The following is a 17,279-nucleotide window of genomic DNA, read 5'->3' as shown; positions in this document are numbered from 1 at the left end:
GAGCCAAATCACACAGCGATAGATGCGCACCAGACAAACTGAATGCTGGCCACTTAGAAGATGACCAGCAGCTCCTGTAGAAGGTTGTACAGTCTCTCCCGGGCCTTCTTCTGAACAGTGCCTATGTGTGAGGACCACCTCATATCTAGAGAAAAAGACATGTGGCAGGTTTACAAATAATTATTTGACCTAAGGGTTCAAACTCACGCAAATGATGACAGTGAACAGTAAAACAAAATTGTACTTTTAATGTCTAGATAAAATCAGTGAAGTTAGGTGTTAGGAGGTCAAATAGCACCAAGGAGAAGAGCACCACCTGTCACATGCATCAGAAACCAGTGTGACCCCTTCAGCAATATCAGCAATGTCTCTCCACCAACCTGAACTCTGTCTCCATAGTGACCGACTGTTGTAACTGCCAATCAATGGTGGCAGTCCCCACCACTAGGAAGTCCATGTTTTAAGTTTTATTGATCAACTTGGAGTTTCACAGGTTCACAGAGAATGGTCTGAAAAAGTAAAATATCCAGTGAGGTCAGTTGTGTGGACAAAAGTGCCATGCTGATGTCAAAGGTCAAAGGAGAAAAGAAAGAGCAGTTTAAGATGACAGAAAGGTAACAACAGCTTAAATAACAACTTCTTACTTCCAAGGTATCCAGAACATCATTTCCAAATGGACAACAAACCCTGAAGCAAACAGACAGAGGCAGCAGAAGATCCAACCCGGTGCCACAGCTGTCAGCTTGGAACAAGAAGCTACAGGCAACATTCAGATGTCAGGGTCAGAATTTGCAGCAAACATCATGAAAGCTTGGATCCTTCCTGTCTGGTATCAACAGTGGCATGGTGAGGGGATTATTCTCTTGGCACAATTTGAGCCCATTAGGACCAATTTAGCATCATCTAACCACCATAACCTATCGGTGTATTGTTGCTGACCACCTCCACTCATTTGTGACCCTTATCTTTCGAAGGCTACTTCTAGCAGGTTATTGCACCATGTTACAAAACTCAAATCTTCCCAAACTTGTTTTTTGTTACATCAAAATGAGTTCATTGTCTTCCACAGCCACCAGATCCATTGAACAGAGCAGCTCTGAGGTGTAGATGAACATGAGATTCATTTCACGGAATATGCAGGAACTGTGTGATGTTACCATGTCACTATGGACCAACATCTCCGAGGAATGTTTCCAACACCTTGTGAATCTATGCCACAACGAATTAAAGCAGTTCTGAATGCAAAAAGGAGTCAAACCAGGTACTAGCAAGATGTTCTTTAGAAAACCAGCCGCTTAGAGTAAAACCTCCTGTTATGCAGGGGATAAACGTAGCAGGAAGAGGAATTACTAACTATTCTGCTGCTGCATGGCCAGAGAGCACCTCAGGAGTGCATTTCTGAAGACAACAGTTTTGAGAGTTTCGATGAGGCAAACTGTCAGGATGAAGATCCGGAGAATTTCACACAGGACTTTTAATTTTAATTGCAACGTTCAGACTTAAAGTCTTGTTTTCTCCAACCAGGAGGAGAGAAGGGGCCTGGATGTGGTGGTTTGTAACAAAACCACATAGCTCTCTTCATTCTCATGGGTTGCACATTTCTTCAAAATGACCGTGTGAACCACAAATGTGGTTGTGAATAAAACAATGCATAAGCAAAAGAATTACATGTGTAACACAAACATTAAACTGCTTTGCTCCTAAATTTTGCCTCCCAACCAGGGACCGAAAATGTTTTAGATTCTGTCTTTTACTTCATATTTAGATTTAGATCCCAACACACAGAGGTGGTGATCCTCCTTCCAGGGTGCAATATTTATTTGGAGGAATGCTTGGCCATCAATCAAATTACTGATGAATAAGGTCTGTGCTGGAGCCAAGTTCTTTGGTTTAAAGCCAAACATGATACTCACCAAGCGGAGAGGGGGGAAGGGGAACAAAAGTATGGAGGAAGGGAGGAGTGGGAACTTTTACAGAGTTTTCTTTTAAAACTAAAAGCAAAAGAAAAGAGAAGACAGAGGATGGGAAAGAGAACAAATGGGGACGTTTAAAAAGGGGGGAGAGATAAAAAACAAAAACAAAAAACAAGATCAATGATGGGTTTGAGTGAGGAGGGGAAAAAGCTATGAAAAACATTTTTAAAAATGTGTCCGGAATTGCCAAGAATTTTAACATGAAAAGAGATATAAAATATCAGAAGATGGGGGAATGAGAAGTGTGGGAAGAGCCGAAGGAGGAGGAGAGAAACTCCAAAATGGGAGTGGAGAGACAGCTGAGAGGCAGACTTAAGGCGAGAGGAGAGGCAGAGCTGGAAAAAGAAAAGTTTCTAACAATGAGAAATGAGGAGACATGAGAAGAAGATGAAGGAGAAACGGAGCGTCTCCAGGCTAGATTACATTGTAGTAAAACCCTGCTGAGCTGCTGTAAGACTGAACGCTATCAGGACCGAGCAGGCAGCTGCCAAACCCACCGAAACACACACACACACACACACACACACACACACACAGAAAGCAGCTTTAGATATGACTCGCCCGCTGCGGCCGTTCGGTGTGTTGAACCTGCACTGACAGTTGGGAATAACTGGTTCTTCATCCTGTATGGTAGGTTTCCTTTGCTTTCATTATATATTATATCGAGCCGCATTACTGATGTCTGATGTTTCTAATGCTTTAATCCAAGGTTCTGTTGGATTGTTAAAAGGATAGGTTAGTTTGAAGCAGTCAGTATCTTACCTGCCACAGACAGCAGTCAGAGGAAACTCACCTTGAGGAGCGACTCCATCGAGGAGTGAAGCTAAGGGAAAACCCACATTTTTCTTCACCTCAAACAACAAAACAGAACAACTGAAGACAGTAAGAAGTAGTGATTACAAAATGTAGACATCATTCTGCAGGGAGGGATTTTATGCTGGACAGAGATGATCGGCGGAAGGATGCATTATTAAACAAGGAAACATTTGGTTATTGGACGAACTGAATCTGCCATGTTTTCTTGAACAGGACCCGATGTCAGTAATGTTTTTCCGTGCTTCGCTGTTTAACTGTTAATAATCTAGGAGTCTCTTGTTAACAGTGTAGACAAGTGGTTTCTGAACTTTTTAGGATATGTACGCCTCTGTAAAAGCTTAGCGTGCCTTGCTAATCAATATTTCCGTCTTAAAGATGTTCTTTCTCACGGCAATCAGTGCACTATAGTCTGAAAACCTCAGTTGTCAAAATTTTAACCCATGTTTTGGCATTTTTCCAGTTTTCTAATGTTGTTTTTGTTCCTTTTTCAATGATTCATACAGGCTTTTAAAGATGATTGTTGTAGTCAGCCCTGTGTCCACCTAGACACTGCTGAAAACACAGGGACATTGTAAGATTTGTCTGTTTCTGGTGATCATCAAGATATTATAAATGTGAGATGCACCTTTGTGTTTTTGGCAGTCAACAATGGTTCTGAACTTGGAACGTTCACATTGAGGCCCTTTTTGTCCAGACTGAATCATGAACTCTGACCTTAACTGAGACAAGTTAGGACTGGGTTCTTTTGTGACCTGCTAAATGAGTCTGCTGATGTGATCCTGGAATAATTTTGGAAGGCCGACCACTTCTGGGAAGGGTCACTAATATTCCATCTTTTCTCAATTTGAGGACACTGATTCTCACTCTGGTTTGCTGGAGTCCCAACCCTTAGAAATGGCTTTTTAAGCATTTCCATACTGATGGATGTCAATGAATTTGTTTTTTGTCTTTAGATTGGGGGATGACATCTCGTGTCAAAAAATGCCCCAATGTATTTTTGAGATATTTTGCCTACTTTGTGCTGTCATACAGGTGCTTTCCAAAAATATGGTTAATTAAAGCTAATTCCTGATTTAACAAGTGGGGGCAATTACTTTTCCACACAGGGCCAGGTTGCTTTTAATAGTTTGTCCCTTAATAAAAGAAATCATGATTTAAATGTATTTACATGTTTGACATTGTTTAATGATCTGAAATATGGAAGTGTGAGAAATTAGTAAAGGGGCAAAACCTTTTCCTAGCACTGAATAAGTAGGAACAGGGAAAGTGACGGCGACAGAACTAATACAGAGTACAGCAGAGATGTTGGCTTTCTAGGATTAATTCAAGGTGCAGCACAAGTCATTTGTGTTGTTATCTTCTGATGCATTGTTAGAGTTTTCATTGCCTTCTGCAGTGTAGTCAGTTTATTTTCAGATATTAGGTTTCATATGTGCAGAAAGGCTGCATCATGACTCCACTTGAGGGGAACTTTGGCTGAACTGTCATTATTTTGTGGTTCAGTTTCACAGCAGCTTGCTGTAATTCTCCAACCATTCAACAGATTTTACTTGTGAACCGTGGCGAATTTTAAACTTTACGTTCAAACTTTCAAAGACATCTTCAGCTCGTAGCATTTTCATTCAGTCATTCAGACATTTTACTTTTCTGAAAGCCTAAAATGAATTTGAACGGAGCTATATGTTATTTGCTCTCTCCAAATAGCAGAACTTGCATTACTCTTCTTTTGTTTGGTTGTTTCTAAGTCACTGTGTAGAAGCAACTCTTTTAGGCTGAGATCTTTTTTATTATAAAATTATTCCGCCTGGTTAAACTCATCTCCCAATGTTTCCTCTCTCCTCCTCTCCATCATTCCTCCCTCCGTCACGTCAGAAGGAGGTTTCAGTCTCAGAGTCAGAGCATCAGGTTCTCATGAACCCCTCAGTGAGTGCAGCTCAAGCTGATGGGCTGCCAGAAAAAACATCAACACAACAAGCCGGGTCAGAATCAGCACCCTCTTTTGCCACTCTGTTCTTTCTTCTTCTTTTCGTCCTCTGTGTTTTGCTCTCTCTGATACTCTGCTTTCATAAGTGTTGTTGCATTGCACACTTTATCATGTTGGAAGGCTCAGTTTGTATTTTTGTTGGATGATCCCAGCCGGAGGTTTGGTCAAATGACTGTGATGGAAGCCTCTGGGGAGCCAGAGATCCTTTATTGGTTCTCTTCAGTTTTGCTGGATTTAAACAAATTGGTTCAGACGTCTCGACAAAGCTCCAGTTAGAGGTGAGGGCTCTTTTTCAAAGCCCATTATGAGATTATTACTGTGTGCCATTGTGGTCTAATGAAGTGTGCAGAGCTTTAGTAATGTTGTCATGCTTTTATTGCCACTCCGACACGCATTGATTGTTATTTGTGTTATTTGTGGATGCGTCCTCTGCACTTTAACAGAGTGTGTAATTGCTCCTGAAAAAAAGGGATGCCAGAAGACACAGAGGAAAATGTTCAGGCAGGCTTGTGTTTGTGTCGCTCCTTACCAGCTGCTGACAGCAGTGCTTCATTGGATTTACCAGCTGGGAAGACAATGCCGGAGAAATTCAGACAGGCTTTTAATCTCCTCTGGTCTTATTTCCTTTGTTTCATTGTGGTTTTATGACAGATTTATTTTCAAGTTATTGGTTGTGGTAGTACCCCGCCTCTCGCCCATAGACTGCTGGAGATAGGCACCAGCGTCCCCGCGACCCGCTATGGAATAAGCGGTAGAAAATGACTGACTGACTGACTGGTTCTGGTAGTTTATTTTGTTGTTTTGTCGTGCCATGTTCTTGTTTTTATAATCAGTCCGCAGGCTTTACTCTGTCAACAACAACAAAAACTCATTTAGTTCTCTCCCAAATTCTCCAGATCTATAAGATGTTAGTTTCATTGTTGAAGTTCGGCAGTTGTATAAATGTCTCTTAACAGTCTAGAGTGAATGAGAGTACCTTTTATGCTCATACATAAAGGGGCTTTTTGTATGAAGCCTCTCCACTCCCTTCTAGATCAGCTCAACTGGTCTATAAACTGGTTTTATCATAAATCCACGTGTTATACGAAATTCAACAGTGTCCTTTGTTGTTTCCTTTGGGTTTGTTCTTTCCCTCCATAATAATTTACATTTTAGATAAGCAGTCAGTGAAACATGGTCAGACTCATGGTGTTGTGTTATATATAAGGAGGTTTTGAACTCTCCGACATCGTCTCCGTCTCCACATGGGGAATTATTTAACTGCTGACCTCCTCCGGGGGGGGAAGGGGGGTTGACGGACTGTCAGCTCTCCACTGCAGTAACTAATAAAACACGAATGTTGTAAAAATTCCTGGAAATAAAACCCCCAGTTTAAGGTAAATAGACTTCTGAATCATTATTATTATTAATGGTCTAAAAAAGTCTTTCACACAGGCTTCTATTGTTGATCTCAGTCAGTTTTACTTAACTGGTCAGACTTTTCCGTTGGTACCTCACCAAGTCGTTCACTGGAGGCCCATTGGCCTGATGTAAACGGGCACCAAACATGTGAACAAAAAAAGGGATGCTGATCCAGTTATATGAATTTTCTGCACATTAGACTCTCACTTTTGTGTTTGGGTCTTCCACCTTTAGTTCAGCAGATTTCTCAGAGTTGAAACTTTCTAGTAAAGTGTGGTGCATTTCAGAGTTATCAAGTAATACAATAAAGGTAATGTGCAGGGGCTGTTCCCTACAAACTAACCCTCCTGGAACTAATATTTGTATGTTTGCAAAAAAAAAAAAAAACGAATAAAAAGCTGGAATTCGGAGAAGCTGTGGAGAAGGACTGTTCGTTGATATCAAAATGGTTCTGGAAAACCGTCTGGTGACTAAGAAATGGAACACAGGGAACAGCACAGACTGTGTCTGGTTTGGCGGAACTGTGGACCCAGACTGAGCATACTGGTGGACATTGGAAAAGGCCCTTTCAGGATCTCCTTAATCCAGTCATGAGTCCATGACCATGGCAGAGGTGGTTAAAAACCTCCCCTGCATCAGGGCACCAGGAGTGGATGAGATACACCCTGAAATGCTGAAGACTCTGGACATTATGAGGCTGATGTTAGCATGCTGTTGCATGGATGAATGGAACAATAGCTGCACAGGGGCAAACCAGGATGGTGGTCCCAATCTTTAAGAAAGAGACCTGAGAATGGGATCCCGCTATCGAGGGATCAGACTTCTGAGCTTCTATTGGACAATTTATCCTGGGGTTTTGGAAAAGAGAATAATTGTCAAACCTTGTATTCAGGAGGAGCAGCGTGCCAGTTGACCTGTCCTTGAAGGATCTTCACCCTCGATCTGCCCTGTTGAAGAAAGATCTGAGCCAAGAAGCAAGGCTCTCGTTTCACTATTCCCTCTATGTTCCAACCATCACCTATGGTCATAAGAAATGGATCAGGACTGAAAGAAAACATGTCTGAGAGGGGTCAGCAGACTCAGCTTTGGAGATGATGAGAAGCTTCATCATCCAGGGAAATTCAGTGTAGAACCATTGCTCTTTTGCAATCAGTCAGTGCAGGTGATTGAGCTAAAAAAAATAATGTATTTATTAAAAATAATGTTTATTCTTGATAATATTCACTTGAAACCCCTGGTTTAGATGTTCTGTTGTTTCAGTCCCTTTTGCTGACATGCTGCACTAATATTAACATTATATCAATGCTAATGTTAAACTGAATTGGTCTTTTAAATTGGTTGTTTATTAGTAAATATGGAGTATTTCAGCATCTCAAGAGATTCTAAATAGTCCAAAAAAAGGTTTTTTTGCAACTGAAGTTGCTCAGTAATCCTTCTTATTTCCATTGATTTTAGGCCTTTTAATGAACAGAAAATCTTTCTCCAGAAGAACTGCCATACAACATCTGAAACATCTAAAACTATAAGCTCCGGTCAAAGGTCATAATGATCAGCTTTTACGACCAGAAAAGACAGAAATATGTGAATTCCTTATTACTTTGTAATGTGTCACGCATGGATCCACAGCATGGTCTAATTATATCATATTCAGCAATATAAGTAGCAATTATAATAGGAAATCAGTTTTGAAAGATAATATTAAGATAATACTGAATGTTGCAATTAAAGTAAATTAAATTAAATTAAATGTAAGTGTTTTGCGCACTTATTTAGCCAGGTTATTGCAACTTTTTACATTTGTTATATTTTTCCCCTCCGCTTATTTGTTTTTCTGTTGAGTTGTACAGATGTTCACATTAAAGATGGAAAAAGTTATGAAGTTATTCATGGGACATTTTTTTCTAATTCCCATATGCTGGACATTTAACAGAGCTGTGTGGGTACCTTTCACAGCCACTCTAGGTAACAACTAGAACTTCTAAAGTTGGCGTTTGCTAAAATTATTTAGCTTTATCTAATTTCTTCGTCATTCCCAGAAATCTTATTCAGTGATCTGATCTTAACTGGCATCAAAAAGAGATTGATTCAGGTGGAAAATTATTTTTCATGGGTCTGGTAGTTATTCTTCCATCTAATGTACGTTCAAGCGAAGCTCCCGTCCTAAACAGGCAAAGCTTCACAGAACATCTGTTTGTTGGTGGACTCACTAACCAGAAAACACTTATATGAACTTATATGACAGTGGGGGAAACATTTCATTTCTCTGGCTTGACTCGGGGCAGCTGATCTGTGTCCAATTAAACTACAATACTAGAGCTGGTTTTTAAGGTGGATCTTCTGAGTTGGGCTGCCTCCTGCGAGGAAAGTTAAACTCTTGTGGCCTCAAGGGCACAGTAAGAATTTCCATTTCACACTCGGGTGAAGTTCCAGATTGACTGAGTTTACAACACATGGGCCTTTTAGTGGCTTTTGACAAGTGAAGTCAATCATGTGAAATGAAAAAATTACAGTAAAAAAGTTCTGGCATCTCTTTCAGATTTTGCTATATATATCATAGAAAGTTTTGCAAAGTGTGACCTTAGAATAAATAAGAGCAAGTTGCAAAAAGAAGCACTGCTAAAACATGTGTGAGACCTTTTGAAAAGGCTTCAAACAGGAGGTTCACAATTTTTCCACAGGGCTTGTAGGAAAGTCCCAGTAACTAAAGCCAAAATGTCGGAATCAAGGTGAGAAAAACTAAGCACACCCCTAAATCTAACCATTTGTAGATCCCCCTTTAGCAGCAATAATCCTCAGTAGTCATTTACTTTATGTATTTATCAGAAACTCACATTGTTAATGAAACGTTGCACTCTTTTTTAAAATATTGCTTCAGTCCATTGACGTTTGCAGACATTAGTTTCTGCACATCTTTTTAAATCTTTCTGTTGTACACCCACTCCTGTGTTTGGCACTCTTGTACTTGCTTTCTAATGCGATTTCTTTTCTCAAATTGTCATCGTGTAAAGCACTTTAACTTGTCTTGTTGCTGAAATGTGCTAAACAAATAAACTTGCCTTGTACTGTTGACGACCCAGCTTGGGCCAAGCATCAGCATTAGGCATAAAAAACGAGTTGGATACAAAACAAGCCCAAATTATAAGCGTTCCACCATTATATTTGACAGTTGGTTTTTGGTATTTGTTTTCTATTGAATTGTGTTTTTCTCGGTAAACTGATGGACCCCAAATAATGATGAGCAGTAGCAGTTGTGGCTTAAAATCAATACTGCTGTGTTTTGTTCTGGGCCTCTGTATTTCAGATTAAACTCTCCAAACATCTCCTTATCAAGCCCTCCTGGTATTGTCTTGTAAAGTCATTTTTTCTTTATCTGTTCATTCTGTTTTTCTCCTATTATTTGGGACACTAAAGAAAATCTGCCCCATTGCCTCTGCAGAGAACGTTATTCAAACTGTAGGGTTAAAGGAAATTGAAGGCAGTTTAGGTCCAAATATGAATTAGAGAATTCCAAAATACCTGACATCCACCTGTAGTACTTGCATTTGGAGTCAGTCATTTTCTACCGCTTATTCCATAGGGGGTCACAGAGAAGCTGGTGCCTACCTCCAGCAGTCTATGGGTGAGAGGCAGGGTACACCCTGGACAGGTTGCCAGTCCATCGCAGGGCAACACACATACAAACATACACAAACTCATTCATACACCTAAGGGCAATTTAGAATGACCAATTAACCTAACTGGCATGTCTTTGGACTGTGGGAGGAAGCCAGAGTACCCGGTGAGAACCCACGCATGCACGGGGAGAACATGCAAACTCCATGCAGAAAGAACCCCAGCTGGGAATTGAACCCAGGACCTTCTTGCTGCAAGGTAACAGTGCTACCAACTGCACCACCATGCAGCCCGGCAATTTAGAGTAACAGCTGTAATTTCTGTTAAATCTGTGTTGCTGAAACTGAAAATTATCCCAGTTTGATGAGTAACTTTTGCAGATGCTGGGATTGGCTTCAAGGAGCAGCTGAAAGATATGTGAACCCCAAATAGGACAATTAAGTCTCATGCATCCTTTACCATCTGCCATCACCATCAAAGTCTGTCCCAACAACATTCATTTGAAAAGTAATCCCTGAAATTCCCATAAGGCTCATCTAGGTTTTTTTAAGATTAAAACTGTTGTAATCTATGAAAATGTTAAAAATGTGCTGACCTGTTGTGGCAAGGTACTTTACATTTAACAGTTGTGTCCAAGAACCAAAGTTCTTGAACACAACTCCTGTTTATGTCCTGCTGTATTTAGCCTGAAGATACATTAAGTGGAGGAATGGAGCTTTGCTTAAGTTTGATTTAAGCTTTGGATCTTTGAAAAAGGGAACGAGTTCCAAGAGAAAGAACATTAAGACAAGATGGTATCACAAACTGGCTGTAAACACAAGAGTTCAATCCTTTAAAATGGAGTCAAGAAAACACATAATAGTACAATAACAAATGTAGCTGTGGGGAGCAGAGAGACAGATTAGTATATAAGTGACAGTTTATACAAATGTTAAATGACAGTTACTTGGAAGACAGCTGAATGGGTTGAGTAAATGAGTTAGGAGCTGGAACAGGTGAGAAGGCAGCTACTAATCAGCTGACTGACAACATATTTAATCTCACCTGTTTTTTATTTAGATTCGTTTTCTATTCTAGACTGCATTTCACCAAGTCAAACTGCTAAATGGAGAAATTCAGAAAAACATATAGCCCTAATAGACTCTAAGTGAAGGCATCAATTATCTCTGATTTTGTGCGCTTGGTGCCCTTCCCATACAGCCTCCCATGAAGATCATGCAAGTCACAGTAAGTGAGGTCTCTTATTTAGTCTTGGAAGTCCGGTTAGGTCATGAAAAGACAAATCAGTTTTCTACAGGAACAAACATTTTGAAATAAGTCCAGATATCGTGTAACCCTCAAGCGTTGTGTAAAACATTTTCAGCAATCATCACCTCTTCCAGGTGCTGTTCAATCTTAAAGTGTCCTGTATAAAAAAAACTCTGGTGCAGAGAGGCTGTCTTGGTATGGTAAAATAATTTACATTGGACTACTCTGTGGTTAGCTTGTGGAAAACAATGAATACAGCAAGGTTTGCTGTCTGCAGCCATTAGCTTAGCGTGTTAATGTTATTTAGCACAATATTATAACCACAGCTTAGGTTCAAATGGACTTGAAGTGTCGTACCATCATAGTTTGTTTGAAGTTAACTTTCAGAAATATCTTCCAGTCTGCATGCTAATATGCTAATTAGCACCACATGCTAGCCCAAACCTATGTTCAGCTTAAAAAGATGCTTGTTTTACAGTAACAGAACTGAATGTGATAGTGGACCCCTGAGTGATTTGCCTACAGAAATGAATGGTAACATTTCCCATCTTTGCCTCTGAGCCTAATGGGGTAGCATATTAAGCTGGTAATCGCTGCTAACATGCTAATTAGCTCTAAATGTGTCATTTTTGACAATATAACAGTATTGAGCCAATTACAATTTAAAGTTACCACCTCTGAGAGTATTTTTATTGCACATTTATTTGACAAGGTTGTACTGTGACAAAATGTAAAAAACAAAATTGAAGATGCCAATAATAGTTTATCCGTTTGAGGCCCTGAGGGAACCACTGAAACAGTAAACTTGTACATTTTGTGATTTTTATTTCCATTTTAATGTATTTGTGTGTGCTCAGCATGTTTTGGGCACAGGTTAACTGGTGCTGACAGATGAGTTAGTGAAGGGGATGGTGTGGGGTATACTTCAGAGATTTTGTGTGATTACAAACCCAGAACATTCTTCCTCTGCAGTCCACATCCTGCTCCTCACATCCACAAGCCAAATAAATCTTAATCTGGTGTCTGCTGTTCCTGAACAGAAATAAGCTAAGAAAGACCAGATGCTTTACTTTTCCTTTTTAAAGATTAAATAATCTGGGACTCTGTTTGAGACAGAGGTTATGATTGTTTATCAGCCTGTAAAACAAAAGTACCAGATTATGTTTACCTAATTTTCCGTTTTGTAGAAAGACTGGACCAACCATCCTTTGATCCAGGAAACTAAACCTTGCAATAGCAGTACATGTTTTGATTAATCACAGATATTAATTTTCTTTTGGTCAAATTAACAGAATGTTTTCTGTTTTTTGTGCAAAACACTTGTAAGCAATCATTCAGTGACCCTGGTGGCACCACATAGTTCTCGGCTGGATGCTGAGTGTCCTGAAGACGTTGTTGTAGTTTTCTGATACTTCATGTGATTCCCAGATGCTGTGTGGGCTGAAACATTTGTCTCAGACTCTGACTGCAGACTTAAAGTAGTTTTGATGTCAAACAAGCACATGTACAATATAAAGTGCATTAATACATGTAGAAAGAAATTACTAACCAAATTCAACACAACCTCTCGACGGCTTAAAATTTAAATTCGGACTTGGATTCATCTAATTTACATTGTAAAATGCAGCTTTCATTTGCATCAAAACCATACTAAGAAAAGGGAAAAAAAAAAAAAAAAAATGGTAAATATCTGTAATTTTATTTTTGCAGAGAGATGGAGTGACACCAAAGTGACGATCTGAGCCCTGACATCATTACAGACGGAGCAGAAAAACGAGGTAAGAACAGGTGTAAAAAGGCTTTGACTGAAAACGGATCAATATGTGGATATGCTTGCAGTAACTTGCTCTCCCTCACTGATACTGCAGCTCTAAATGTCCGGACGTTGGTCTGATAAACACAAACAGTCTGGTTTTAATCCACAACTGGATGCCAAAGATTTCAACATTTTTCACATATTTTCCTCTGTTTGCATTGATATACACAATCAGATTATCTCCATCAGCTTGCAAACAGATGTGAATGGCTATTGTAGTGTGTTAGTATGTTCATCTTTAGAGGATAAAGATAGATGTTTGTGCAGAGTTGTTTGGATTGGTCTTGGAAATGGTGGGGAAAAAGAACAAAAGGAATCCAGTTTGTCTGAGCTGAGATGTTTGGATTTTCTCAGGATGACCAAGATGGACTCTGCATGAGAAAAGGTTTATGTAAATAGATAGATTTAGTTCTTTTGGTCTTTAGACTGCCTTGGGCTGAAAACACAGGATCTCTGGTTATTACCTCAAACACAATATATGGCAAGGGGGGGTAAAGATGAAAAACATGCAAAGCTTTGGTTTGTAGGGTGAAGAAGAGACAAAAAAAATACGAATGAATAGAAGAAGATGATGGACGAAAAGAAAAACAGATACTAAACACCCTTTTATAGCTGTCCTTTGCCCGTATTCACAAAGAATCCTCGGATTAATAGTGGCTCCTAGTGACGTCATTGTAAGAAAAATCTTTTCTCAATTCTAAGATTTTTCTTAGAATTTTCCCTTAGTAAAAAAGGTTATTCACGAAGCATCTTAGGCCTTAAGAAAGCTCCTAAAGTGAGGAGATGCAAAGAGTAGTGAGGGGGACTTTTAGTGAACCTAATAGTGTCTTAAGCAGAGTAGATTGTGGACGGACAGATAACCGATAGAAATTCTCCAAACAATGAATAACAACGATTTAATAAAACGCTACTGGCTTGACCGTACAGGGATCCACCCCCTTAGAAGTTGAGTAAATGAGCACCTAAACTTCTATAACAATAATACAGTTATTAATATAGAGATAAGATAAACCTTCTCATCACCTTAGAGAAATTGGTTTCAGCAGCAGGACAGATTTATGGTCAACCTCTAGCAAAGTAATATTAGGAAGAATAAATAAACAATAGAAACAACAATAAATAACCATGAATAAAATGTGAACAAAATTACAAACAATATAGTAACAAATAATTTAAATATTTACCAACTGTAAAATGCTTTTGGTAAAAAACTATATATTTACACGCACACAAATACAAACTCTAGTCAGCAGTACAAATAATCTTAGCACTATATACATAGAAGGAAGATGTAAATGAGGTGAATAAGTATTTGCTGTATGGTACATAATGATGTCAGCAGCCTAAGCCTGTGCTGCTATCTCCTCTCTAGCTTCTGAATGCAGCAGGTACCAGAGCTGCTCACAGTCCAGGCTGGTGCTGAAAGCAGAGGGAACGACGCATTGATCTGCTGGGAATGCCTGTTTGTTGGCATCATGATCTCAGTAGGCTCTACTCCTCTGTCCAGTTCGCTTGTCTATTTCTTTTTCTCTGTTTTTGTCATTTTACCAAACTAAACCTTATTATATAATAAGGAGATCACAGTAAAAAGCTGAATTTTAATATTAATTTAAAATTAATTATGACATAGATGGCGAGTAAACATAATAAGCAAATCAAAATATTGACGAGCATGTAAATAAGCTACATTCAAACATTTTGATGCTGTGTGACAATTTAATTTTGCTAGTTTTATCATCATGATTTAAACATTTTTGAATCCAGTCTAAATTCTATCATTGGTTAATTTTTCTCCATTGATTACTAGAAACACATTTGTTTTGGGTTTTTGATTTTATGCAACCACCAATTACAGCTCTTACAAGATAGTGCCACACCTAGCAACGGGGTCGGCCACTCCTCGCATCCACTCTGCAGACCAAATTGCTCATTGTAGTTTGGACCCATCGGTGCAGATGGGATTTGGCATGTTTTTACTTTTTAAACCCTTTTTTTTTCACAGTCAAATACAAAGTAATATTGAATAACCTCATACCTGAAAGTTGAGGACGTCTCGATGGAGCGCATACATTTTGCACAATGTTTTTTGACAAATATTCCATGTGGCTTTAGCAGGCTTGTGTTTGATTTAAACGGTCTTAAATATGCCCAGTCTATCCATACTACATCTTGAATTAGATTTATTCATTTCTTAAATATCTAGATTCAGTCATTTGTTTCGTCCTTAATTGACTTTTTCTCCTTTTAAAAAAATGTATCTTAAGAGACGTGTTGGTGGCATTCTTTTTGTTCTGTAATTTGTAGTTCTTGAAACAAGTCAGCTAATATTACACTGTGACAAGACTACAAACCCCATGAAACAGGGAAGTAAAGGTCCATGTTGAAAGAAAAGTATCCCCTGGCATTCAGCCTTCCCTGCAAACCTGCTGAAAAAATCTGCTCCTGATCTGTTCTGCACTGATCTCATCCCCTACTCATTTCAGTTTATGTATATAGTTCAGTTGTAACAAAGTGCATCTTATCTGATCATTAATAAAACAGATTCAAGGAAACGGGTGATTATACTTACCAAATGATTTTGGAGCAATGCCTCCTCCTCACCAAGCATCTAGTGACGGTGGACAGTCATTGCATCACGTCGGTAACTTAGCAGCAATGCCTCATACTGAGCCTACAGGGTGAATACCACCTGAGGGATTGAACCTGAACAGCTGTAAATTGTAAATGGGTTGATTCTGGAAAGGCTACTCCGGCCACGGTGGAGAGGTGTTCATGACTGGGCAGGGGTGTGCCTGGATGATACTTGACTTGCTGAGGATCATGTCTGGAAAAAAGTAGGCAAAGTCCAAAGAGAAACATTGAAGACCTTCAGAAAAACTATTGATCAAAACTCTTTCCAATTGTAAGATGTAAATGCAGGTGACTCTGGAATCAGGAATCCTGAGTCACCTCTTTTATGGCTTTTCTGGGCACATCCCGTCGGGTGGAGACCCTGTAGCAGGCCCAGAATATCCACTCTGGCCTGGGAACACGTGGATTCTCCGTGAGCATCCGTAGGGAGGGGACTTCTGGGTTTTCCCTTGATCTGCTACTTCCATGTCTGTATCTCCTTTTTGCTTTAAGGCCTCTCCACTGTTTTGAGTAAGGTGCGTGTTCTCAGCATCACAACATCTGTTAAAGAAGCTAACAGAAAAGATGTTTTCCTTGATGAAAGAAAAAACATCAGTAAAATATAATCTGATTCGCTGTTTACAGTACAAAGCAAGACCTGCTGAACGTGCTCTTAGATGTAAGTATGGCTGTAAGCGTGTGTGTGTGTGTGTGTGTGAGAGAGAGAGAAGGAGAGCGCGTCCCCATCTAGAACAACATAGTTCTTCACCCCAGGAACCACAAGTTATTTGTGACCTCTGACCTCTATTTTGAGCTATCAAATCATGTTTCAGCAGGACCTGAACAAGAGGTGAAGAGATTATCTAAAACCAGAGACCTACATTTTATTAAATGTTCTATTGGATTTAGCTGAGGGGTAAATATTCCATGTTACAGAAAAATCTTTGACCAAATAATGAATAACTTTAAGGGAAGTAAACCCTGATGATGATTTAAGTTTTCTTTTTTGTTTTGCGTGGATAAACAAATGCAAATAAAGTGTAAGAGTTATCATCCTGCTTTTCCCTCCACAGAATCTCAGAATAATAGTGATTTCAATGCTAGAACTGGATCTGAACATTAAAGATCAATGAAGAACTAACTTGTTTTACAACAGATGCTTCATTAAATCAGTAAAAATGACTCTTCCAGTAACTGATCCTTTCTGTTGTTTTGTGAAGTTCACAGTTCAGGGAGACAGTTTGACAGCAATCACTTGATATTTCTCATTATGTCAGCAGACGGATGCCGCAGTATTGTTTATCCAAAACAATGCATTACACAGTTGTATGGGGGGGGGGGGGGGGGTTTTCTTTTGAAAATCAATGAGCACAGTTATAATTTGAGATCGAGATTACTTAAGATGTTTACAAAGATGCTTCACTCCTTCTCAGAAATGTTTCTGCAGTCAGATTTAATACTTCTTGCTCCAACATCTGCTGCTCCTGTTTGTGTCATGCTAAAACTTCCTCCTCACCGGTAAAACCTGCGCCCTCAGCTCTGTTCTCGAGCAAAACAAACCCCGCCTGGGGAAAAAAAACGGTGATGTCCAAGTCACAGTAACTTTACTGGTTGGAACAACAGACAGTTACCAGTTTGTTTCAGTGGAGAGCAAACAAGAGTGAAGGATGTAAACAGGAGCAGAAGATATGAGTACAAGACACATTACATCTGAGGATGGAAGCATTGTTTTGAGGGAGAGCAGAGCATTTTCGCAAGCAGACATTTTACATTGTGAAAACGTCTTGATAAACTGAGTTGCGAATGCAGATTGTGACTG

General features: G+C 39.4%; 1 protein-coding gene across 5 annotated transcripts in view; it reads left to right on the top strand.

Moving 5' to 3' along the window:
- Positions 1–2,319: 2,319 nt before the first annotated feature.
- Positions 2,320–17,279, top strand: part of ripor3 (RIPOR family member 3) — a 54,387-nt gene continuing 39,427 nt past the window's right edge. For 2 of the 5 annotated variants that reach the window (XM_047348873.1, XM_047348876.1), the window contains exons 1-2: positions 2,320–2,603; positions 12,745–12,812. The gene's annotated coding sequence lies outside the window, so the exon portion shown is untranslated. Of the gene's footprint in view, positions 2,604–4,749; positions 4,769–10,845; positions 11,014–12,744; positions 12,813–17,279 lie in introns of those variants that run through there. The other 3 variants (XM_047348872.1, XM_047348874.1, XM_047348875.1) reach the window with 2 other exon arrangements.

Source organism: Girardinichthys multiradiatus, chromosome 20, assembly GCF_021462225.1.
Source record: "Girardinichthys multiradiatus isolate DD_20200921_A chromosome 20, DD_fGirMul_XY1, whole genome shotgun sequence".
Taxonomy (NCBI): domain Eukaryota; kingdom Metazoa; phylum Chordata; class Actinopteri; order Cyprinodontiformes; family Goodeidae; genus Girardinichthys; species Girardinichthys multiradiatus.
Note: the sequence above shows the minus strand (reverse complement) of the source record. Positions and strands in the feature narration are given on the sequence as shown.